This window comes from Hibiscus syriacus, unplaced genomic scaffold (assembly GCF_006381635.1).
Source record: "Hibiscus syriacus cultivar Baekdansim isolate YM2019G1 unplaced genomic scaffold, ASM638163v2 tig00110945_pilon, whole genome shotgun sequence".
Taxonomy (NCBI): Eukaryota; Viridiplantae; Streptophyta; class Magnoliopsida; order Malvales; family Malvaceae; genus Hibiscus; species Hibiscus syriacus.
Genome location: NW_024062926.1, coordinates 2811267 through 2822245, shown reverse-complemented (window position 1 = coordinate 2822245; position 10979 = coordinate 2811267). Strand labels below are relative to the sequence as shown.

Below are 10979 nucleotides of genomic sequence, written 5' to 3'. Positions count from 1 at the left end.
TGAAGCATCCAACAAATCCATGAATTTGATAAATAAATACGAATGTTGTATGAGACTATGAGTACTATAAAGTATAAACAAATGAACCTGTTTAAGTTCTCCATTGCAAACCACAGTATTTTATAATGAAATGTTTCTTAGAGTAGAGAACTTCAGAAAATTAGACACTAACTTCTTAAAGATGCTCGCAACCATTGCTCAAAGAAATGAAATCAGAAACCTACTCAAGCTTTAACATTAAGCAACGCTGACAAAGCACATCCTGCAGATTAACATGGTAGACCGCATGTAAGATGGACATTAACCAGAACACATTCACAATTATATACTCTACCGCATATTCAGAATATGTTATAATCGGGTAAGTAACGTCAAAGGGACATTTAGCTTATCCAGGATATTAAAACTTAAAGTTCACAATTGCAAAATGTCTTGAGCTTCAATGTTAACTTTCACAACTTAGTTTACCTGTAAATGGTAAAGTATTTCATGATTCAAAGGAAGCTTCTCATCAATATCAAGATCAAGGTAAGCACGTATCTCTCGTAACCTTGCATCCAAACCCTTCAAAGCAGTGAGTTTTCCAGTGACCTGTAGAAAAGACAATGGTCTATGTACACTCTCTTTGTCATAGTTCAAAGAAAGCTTCAACACTAGGAGCTTTTATTATGAATGTAATTAGATTTGACAGTAAAATAAAACTAAGAAAGAAAGAAAGAAACCTCATTTGCTAGTGTACTGATAGTTGTATCCTTTACATCCCTAAGCAAGTGTTCCACTCCTGTTTATGAGTGAAAAAGGAGTAATAAGCAACCAAATTAATGGTTAACTAATCCAAACTATTAGCATCTTAACCACAAGGATAATATCCTGAAAAGATAACACTAAATTTCATCAAATGGCATACCAATCTCCTCAATTTCGTGAGCAGCAAATTCAGAAGGAACGTGAACAAAAACCTTTTGGCTCTTTTGAGTGGCATTATGCAACAATACTGGCATATTAGTTAAAATGCTCCCCCAGTACGACCAAAGGTGGCAGCTTCTTTAAAAAATTATCGTTAGTTTTGCATGTCTGCCTCAACAGGTAAGCCCCTTGGTTCCACAAGATAAAAGAAAAAGATGCACTCAGATTGTTCGTACCAACTTAACCTCCTCAACATCATAGTACCTTAGTGGGTATCCCCAACTCCTTAGGTTGGACATCAATAATCACCATGACAGGATTTGGGACATAGCTGAACACCAGAAGAGCTTGATTAATCGAATGAAGTAAAAAAATAAAATAAAATAAAGAACAAAATAATAAGCCAAAACTAATAGTCGTACTTATGGAATAATCTATGAATGTCTAGATCATTCTTCCGTAATTTTGGGCCTGTACTATACCAACCAACAACATGCTTCTTCGCTGCGACAAATATCAGAGGTGCACATATCATGTAATGAAGGATGACACTTCCCCCTCCCGTTCCCAGACAAAACAAGAAAGGAGAGAAATAACAAATTAAAATTGGCACCATTATTTACTCTGAGTTGAGAAAAGAGTTACCATTAATCCTCTTAAACATCGAAAACATTGATTCATGGTAGTTATGGTCATGAAACCATGCATATACTCGGGTCCTTCTCATCTTCCTCAAGAGGCACTGATAACAATAATAATAATGGTGAAAAAGCCTTAATACAAGCTCAATCTTAAGAAACTAAAGCATCAATGCATGAGGTTGGCCAGAGAGCTTAATCAAATGCTTCTCTAATGAAAACACCTTCAATTACATACATTCCCACATCCGTTTAAAAAAATAAACTATAAATGGAAATTAGGTCAAGGAATCTAACAAATTGCCTTCAATTCAAATTAAACATTTTAAAGGTCAAATTAACATTTTTAAAGGTAAAAACCCTAAAACCAAAATTTACTCTCAGCAACCAGCAATCTCGCAAGGTATGAATATAAGATTTCAACAACAACAAAATAACGGCATTATGTCATCAGAAATAAAAACAAATCAGATCTAGAACGAAATTTGAAGGAACAAACATAAAGAAAAGGGGGAAGAACTTGCGTAGTTGTTGGTGTCGTCAACGGTGCCTTTAAAGGAGGTGCCAAGAAGGACTCCGACGACGCACTTGCGGGTGTCTTTAGCGACGCGATTGTAGTTGTCGACGATGCTAAGAAGAACTATCACCTTCTCGATTGGCCGAGATGATATTTGCTGGGTATTGATAACATCCATTTCTATTTACCCTTTTTTTCTTCTTTGTTTTTCCTCTTTGATTTATCTCTGCGAAAGTGTAAGCTTTTTCTGCTTGATTTGCTTTGGCTTCTTCTCCTCTCTTTCTAGTCTCTACTGTGAGTATTTCTTGCCACACAGGAAACTCCCAAGTAATTTCAACCAAAATTATTCTAAACTCAGTGAACAAAATTTTAGACCAATCTCGTAATTATTTTATTTATAGGCCAGAAAAATCTAAAAAGAAAAAGAAAAAGAAACAACACAGATAAATTGCGGCGTTTGTATAAAAATCCCACAAAAGTATAAGTCTTTAGCGGCGTTTCTATACAACGCCGCTAAAGTACTATTATGTTGCGGCGTTTATTGAAAAAACGCCACTATAGGTAAATACTATTGCGGCCTTTGTTTAAAACGCCGCTAAATTTCTAATCTATTGAGGCGTTTGTATAAAAGTGCAGCTAAAGTACTAATCTGTTGCAGCGTTAACAAAGAACGTCACTATAGATGAACCCTATTGCGGCATTTGTAAAGAAACACCGCTAAAGTTATCATTTTGTAGCGTTTGAATGTAAACGTCGCTATATGTTTAAAGTAGTGACTTTTACTCTCAAAATGCCGCTAAAGAACAGTTTGTAGTGTACAAAGAAAAAACATCTTTTATTTAAGGGTAAAATACAGATCGTGTTTTTTTATACAATTTTTCTCAGCAAAAGTAAAAAAAAAACATAAGATTTATTTACTCTTGTTTTTACTTAATTAAAATATGGTCACTTTTATTTATTTTGTTCACTTTCCCTCACTAATGACATTCAAAATTTAATGATTAAATATTTAAAAGTCGATATAATGACCACATTATAATTCAATAAAAAATGAATATGATCACATCTTAATGAAATAAAACGAAAGTGACCAAATATTATTTTTTTGAATTCAATGAGGAAAATTTGTCAAAATTAAAATAAAGTGACCAATCCTATAGTTTACCTTTTATTTAATTAAGTATTCTCAAAGATTTTCTTCGATAGATACTTAACTATTAAACATCAAATTCTATGTATACCTTGGAGCAAAAACAACATATAATATAGAGGGAAAAAACATATTATTCTTTGAACAAGATCCCAATTTTTGCCATCTTTCGAAATCCAACCAACAATAAGATCTACAGTAACTAACACACAACTCACCATATTAGAGATCGGACGGTGGTCGGTCTTGATTGAGAAAGTGAATGAAAGCTTGGCTGCTATATGATTTTCAGGGTTAACAAGCCAACAACTATTTCCAACTAATTCATAAAGACCTAAATCTAATCACAACAAACTTTTAACAAACAAGAGTTCTTACCATAACGATGGTTTAACATTAACATACAATATGATGACGGTTCTGTTTTCATAATTTTATTATATTAATAAGAATTATATTGCATTTTGCCGTTTTGTAGAGTTTTTATATATATAAAACTATCATTTTATTTCTGGCTTATGTCGTATTAAACATACTATTAGCCCTTTTGTATTTTTTTTAATAAATTTGGTATCAACACAAGGTAATATATATATATATATTGTTAGGATAAAGTTTAGGTGAGAGGTAGCTCTCACAGTCTAGGACTAGGGCATACCTAAGACTCAATTGGAATTTACATAGAAATTTACAGATTGCCCACCAAGAGTGACGGTGCTAAGATTCGAAGTTGGTCTTACAAGCTCAAATTCCTAAATCCCAACCAACACAAGATAATTTTACAGATTTAAGGCTTAAGGTTAATTTTTGTCACTGCAATAGACTTAATTTATCATTTTCATCCCTATGATTTTTTTCGCATCAATTTAGCCATAGAAGTTGTTTAGGAACATCATCCTAGCCCTCAAACTCTATTTTAACCAACATAACCTTTAGTCTTATGCTTTTATCAATGCCAACAATTTTCACATCAACTAATATTACTGACGTAACTTGATGATGACAATCGCAACGTCTCGAAAAATTAAGGGGTCGATTTTAGGGGTTCATTTTGACTAAAATAAAAGTGGTTTGAGTTAGCAATCACTCTTGCGGTGGCTGACTCTCTTCTTGCCTAATGTCGTGGGCTGCTTATAAATTGGGCTTTGGGGCTTGCTTGTAAATGGGTTGATGGATGTAATGGGCCTGTAAAATGAAACAAATATATCAATAAAACACATTTATTAACATAGATAATAAGTAATATAACAATAAAAATATTAGTAATAATAATAAATTACTGATACAATATGAAATATTAAACACTATATGACAATAAAATAACTACATATACTAGAATATAACCGTAATATATATAATAGTAAATAATAACATAAGTTAAAATGCCCCTGGACGAAAATGAGTTTCTACAGTTGTTCATCTTTGTCCATTGTCGTGTAATGACGATAGAACAAAGATAAAAAGACACAAATTTTCGTTCGGCTCTCAAAATAAGGGATTCCGAAGGTGAGTTTGCTCTTATGATATTGAGACGTTTAGCTTGTATTCAAGAATGGGTGATCATGCTCTAAGCCTGATATCTTACTTCGGGAATATGCAATTGCAGACTAGTTCCTCATTTATAGACTTATGATTGGTCGTTGAACTCGGTATCCTATATTGCAGAGTTGAAATATAACTTGAGAATTGATTTGGAATGTGCTTTTAGGTCAGGTATCTTTGTGAAGTTGAAATTTGAGTGTGAATGATTCACTAGAGACTAGTCCCTCATTGCTAACTGCAGCTGATCTTGAAAGTTGGACTGAAAGATAGTTCCTTGTTTCCATCTTATGGTTAATATATTCTCTAGTTGAGTAGAATCGAACTCGAAAGCTTCGGTCGACTAGTAACTCTTATCGCTTTGAGCTATGTCAAAATCTGGGTTGAAAAGTAGTTTATCGTTACTAAATCACAACCAATTTGGGCCTTCTTTTGGACTTGAAGTCCTTTGTTTGGGTTTAACAGCAAGGTAGTTCCTTGCTGCTACCATGTGGTTAATGTCCTCTCGAGCTAAGTGAAATTGAACATAAAAGCTTTAGTCGATAGATAACTCTTATTTCCTTAAGCTATGTCAAAATTTGACTAGGAAGTGGTTCCTTGTTGCCAAATCGCAGTCAACCTAGGTCTTCTTCTTGGCTTAAAGACATCATTTTAAAATTTGACTGAAAGGTAGTTCCATACTGCTACCATGTGGTCGATGCGCTCTTAAGTTGATTGGAATTGAACTTAAAATCTTTGGTCGACATATAGTTTTTCTCGCCTTAAGCTTCGTCAAAATTTGACTGGGAAGTGGTTCATTGTTACCAAATCACAGTCAACCTAGGTTTTTTTTTGGCTTAAAGAACTCTTTTTGAATTTTGACTGGAAGGTAGTTCCTCGCTGGTACCATACGGTTGATGTGTTCTCGAGCTGTGTGGAATCAAACTCGAAATCTTTGGCTAGCTCTTCTCACCTTAATCTATGTCAAATTTTGACTAAAAAATGGTTTTTTATTGCCAAATCAAAGCCAACCGAGGTATTCTTCTTGGCTTAAAGACCTTAGTTTGAATTTTAACCAGAAGTTAGTTCCCCACTACTACCATGTGGTCGATGCGCTCTCAAGCTGAGTGGAATCGAACTCGAAAGCTTTGGTTGACACATAGCTCTTCTCGTCTTAAGCTACATCGATATCTGACTAGAAAGTGGTCCTTTATTGCAAAATCACAGTTAACCTGGGTCTTCTTCTTGGCTTAAAGTTCTCGATTTGAAATTTGACCGAAATGTAGTTCTTTGCTGCTACCATGCAGTCAATGTGCTCTCGAAACTGAGTGTAATAAAACTCAAAAGCTTTGGTCGACAGATAGCTCTTCTAACCTTAAGCTATGTTGAAATTTGGCTAGGAAGTGGTTCCTTATTACCAAATCATAGTCAACCTAGGTCTTCTTAGTGGCTGAAGGACCTTGGTTTGAATTTTGATTGAAAGTAACTCTTTGTTGTTACCATGCATTCAATGTGCTCTCGAGCTGAGTGGAATCAAACTTGAAAGCTTTGGTTGACAGATAGTTATTCTCAACTTGCTGTGGATGATTCCTCTGAGTGAATGATTATTTGGATGGATCCCCTTCTCAGGTCTAATCCAAACAAGATAAGCTAGTCTTGATTTGTTGGTTGACTTACATTCATGGGTCTAAGTTAAATGAGACAACTTTTTGAAATACTCCCCTTCACGGGAAATCTATGTAAGATATTCTTCAAATGACTTCTCTTCGCGAGAAAGTCAAGTGAGATATTCGATCGGCTGAATATTATCCATTGTGGATTTGAAATTTGGGTTGAAAATTTCAACTAGAAACTAGCTCACCACCGTTGAGTTAAGTTAGATCATAGTTACCTTGAGGTCTTCTTCTAGACTTGAAGGCCTATGTTGGAAAATAGATCATCGTTATTGAATTGGATTATGTCGTAGACGACTCCTCCATCACGATGAATGTAATACCCTGAAGTAGTCTAAAATGCAAATGTCATTTTTTGGCATTCTCATTTTCAAAGAGAAGTCTTGATTCTCTTAAGTCAATCTTGATATTCTCTCATATTTCTTGTTATCGATCTTACCCCAACACTGTTGGCTTCATTTAAAACATCTTATCTTTGTGCATTTGCTCGCTCAATCCAGTGATCTTATACCGCTAATTGTATGAAATATTCTTAATCTTGAGATTCTTAATTTCTCTTTTGGTATTGGTTTAATCGATGGAGAAAGACTCTATTGTATTTGATTTAAGATCAACTATTGGAACCAATTGAATCATCATCGTAGTTGACACATCAATATTCATTGAAGAGTCTTTTTTAATGACTCGAAAGCTCGAATGAAAGCCTCTACAACCAATGATACCTCCTCTAGTGTCCTCAATTCTTCTTGTGAGTTCTTAGACTATTGGCTCGTAGAGTATTTGAATGCTTGCATGAGAATCTTGGCAACTTCGAAACTTGTAAGAAAATTCTTCTTTGATTCTTCATGTTGCTTGCATGAAACCTTTGTAGCAATGTTTTCCTCTATTTGATTTGATTGTTTTACGCTCATCGTAGCCAACAAGGTTTGCCTTCAGACATAACATCTTCAAGTATCATTTATGAGTAGGTTCCCGTTCTTTATCATGTGCAAATCCATTTTCCAATCGACTTGTTATTGTGAGGCCCATTTTTAAGAGAAATTGTGGAACCAAATCGAGCAACGTAATGATAGAAGAGATAAGGATTCTGGAGAAGGCCTACTTCATTTCAATATATCTTGTTGAAAATGTCTTTTTCGGTGTAAAAATTATGTAAAAATAATTAAAGTAAAATATCAATTCATTGAATATCAAATAAATAAATGACACATGTTGATTTCAAAAGTATAACCCTTTGACAAGTGTCAATCAATGGGTGATTTGGGAAAAACAATATATTTGGTTTGGTTTTGTGGGTTTCATGGTTTTCATCATTAGGATTTCAGTTTTTTGAATGTTTTCAAAATGCCCCACAATGAAATTCAAATAGGATGCGGGAAAAAATAGTGCAACTGATACATTTCATTTCTATACTTTTTAGATAGCATTTCTATTTCTGTTCTCAGGAATCTTCCATTTGTTCAAGCTTCATAGACTCTTTAAGCAGAGATAGTGCATAAATATTGATCTAAAAACAAAACTCCTAAGTGATTTTGTGTAGTCGACTATAACAAATGTTTCTTAACTCCCTTAGTACACCTTTCATCTGATACTCATTATCAATCCACATTTACTTAGGCCTTACCCATTTTCTTAAATTATTTCATTAACTTTGATTTCCTCCTTTTTATTTTGTTGGGAGATTCATCTCGACAAATAGAAGTTAGTGTCATGATCTGAATGTAATCGTATTCATAAAGTTAGGACAATTGACATGCCCTATTACTTTAGCGGATTACTCTTAATTGAAGGATTCAAGTGTCAGAAAGTCTTCAACTTAAAAAACTTGAATGAAACTCACTTCATAAAGCTTGGACATTACCTCCATAGCAATTTCAGATATTACTTCCGAAGATTTACAGCTTACTACTTTTAGCAAAGTTCCCCCATCAATGTTAACATTAACTTTCATTAGTATCATGTGATTCCTTGATTTTTTTTTATTTCAAGATTTTCTAAGCTCATTAGGAAGAATCTATTATAGCCTAAGTGTCAGTGAAGGTTAGGAAACTTCATCCTTAGAGCTCAATTTCCAAGCAACTAATCTAAGCCAAATTCACCTATTCCACCATTCCATTTGTGAAAATTGTAGATCATCATTGAACATCCTTAACAAATATGCTAGCTAATTATTCTTACACTTTCATGAATCGACGATGCCTCACTTTGTCTGTTTTGACACTTACCTAAGTATCTGACGACTTTATTGTGTAAGGGAAATGTTTCTTTGGGTAAAAGGTATTAGTATGAAGATGAGTCAATGATAAATGGGTCTTTTTTTAGATTTATCTTGTCACATGTCAAAAGGTTATAACCTCAACTCTCAAATGTGCATTTTGTTATATATGTATTCACTGAATTTCAAAAAATGCTTCATTGCTCATAGTCAAAGAAATGACATTTATTTATTGATAAAAATGTTCAGCATATAAGACAAATTCAAACAAGACATATTATGCTTTTGGCAGCACAACTTCATGATGTTTTTCTCGTTTCTTCCCCAGGATACCCATTTACTAACAAGTCAGGTTTTTAACTTTCTCCTAAGCCTCTTTCCTCAACTTGCACCAAAGAATCCTCGATTGGATTCTTTTTTCTCAATCAGTGGAGCCATCACTATAGGTTTGGAGTGATCAAATATTTGGTTTGATCAAATTTTGGTCATCGTGATTCAATGCCCCACAATTCTTGGTGTGGTCAAAATCTTTGGGATAAGGAAGGTGAAGAGTTGCGTGTTAGAATCACTGGATTGAATTACTTCATGAATTTTTTCGAATGTTGTCTTGATTAATTATGCAAAGATGCTTAAATATGGACGCTAACATTTTAACTCTCCCCAGAAATTTTCTTCTATGAATACTTTATTATTAAGCATCATGTTCTCGATACTTTGGACTAGAAAATAACATATAACAAGAGATAAATATCAAGATTATTCTTGGAACAAGATTCCAACATACACCAATCTTTCAGAATATCCAACCAAGTCCAACAATAAGATCAAGGGGATCTAACACACAACTCACCAGTATCAAAATGCAGAAACACAACATGATTTTTAACAATCACATTGAGACTAAAATGGACTTCTACAACGACGGTGGTGACCGGTAATATAAAGTGCATTTGGGGGGATTTGAATCAGGGACCTCCTTGGGGCAAGCCTTTGCCACTGAGCCAAAGGCATTTATTTGATTCTAAAGTGTACAATCTTTTATATATTGTATTTGATATTTTCTTTTCAAGAAGGACTTAAAAAATCATGTTGTGTTTATGCATTATGTTACCGGTGAGTTGTGTGTTAGATCCCCTTGATCTTATTGTTGGACTTGGTTGGATATTCTAAAAGATTAGTGTATGTTGGAATCTTGTTCAAAGAATAATCTTGATATTTTATCTCTCTGTTATATTTTGTTTCTGCTCCAAAGTATACCTAGAACATAATGCTTAATAATCAAGTATTCGTAGGAGAAAATTTCTGGGGTGAGTTAAAATGTTTAGCGTCCGTACTCTCTGTTAATCAGGTAAAATAAGATTTTTTTTGCTCAAGGACTTAATATTTTTACTTTTAAATTAAATTATTTTTATTTTCTGATTTGGATTCTCTAAATAATTTTAATAAAATTTTATTTTTAATAAAATTTATATATTATTATTATTTAAAAATAATTTTTAAAAAATTAAATAAAAATGTTAAACTCATTTTTATTTTTAAGTCTTACATTAACTATAATTTAATATATATGTGAATTATAATTTATTCATTATATTTGTTTTAATAATATATATATATGTGTGTGTGTTAAATAATCTCAAATAAAATATATAAAAGATTGTATGTAATACCCGAAAATTTTTAGTAGTGACAAAAATGTAAGTTTTAAAATTTTAATGACCAAAGTATAAGATTTGAAAAGTTTAAGGATCAAACATGTAATTTTTAGAAGTTTAATATTTTGGCCTATAATTGAATAGTTTGTCTCGAAATAATAATTTTTGTGAGAATCATAATTTTGATTCGCGATTTGTATTAAAAGTTATTAAGCAGTAAAATCCGGTTAGAAATCAGATAATTGGATCGAATCAGAATTTCAAGAAAATTTGAAAGATGTTAGATAAAGGTGAAAATATTTATTTCTGTATTTTAGAACAGTGAAATTTAGCATGGATTAGTGGAATTGAAGTTAATTTTCTCTATTTAGCCGAAATTGGGAAAATTAATGACTAAAATTATAATTTTAAAATTTTCAAAGGGTAAAGGTGGAAAGTGAATTTTTATTTGTTCATCTTTGACTTTGAATATTAAATTAGAAGATATTTTGGTGGCATGGTTTAAATTATCAAGGATTTTAAAGGATAAAGTTGGAATTTCCTATTAAATGAATTTTAAATTTATTTAAATTATAAAATGACATGTGTATTAAAGAAAAGTGTAGAGAATCATGAAAATTATCAGCCATTTCTCCTTCAAGCTGTCGTGAGCCTCCATGGCTAAAGGGAAAAGCTTTTCAAATTGATTTTTAAGTTTATTCGATTGA

At 32.8% G+C, this 10979-nt stretch overlaps 1 pseudogene; it reads right to left on the bottom strand.

Annotated features, from left to right (window-relative positions):
• Positions 1-298: 298 nt before the first annotated feature.
• Positions 299-2327, bottom strand: LOC120147973 (annotated as a pseudogene).
• Positions 2328-10979: the final 8652 nt, after the last annotated feature.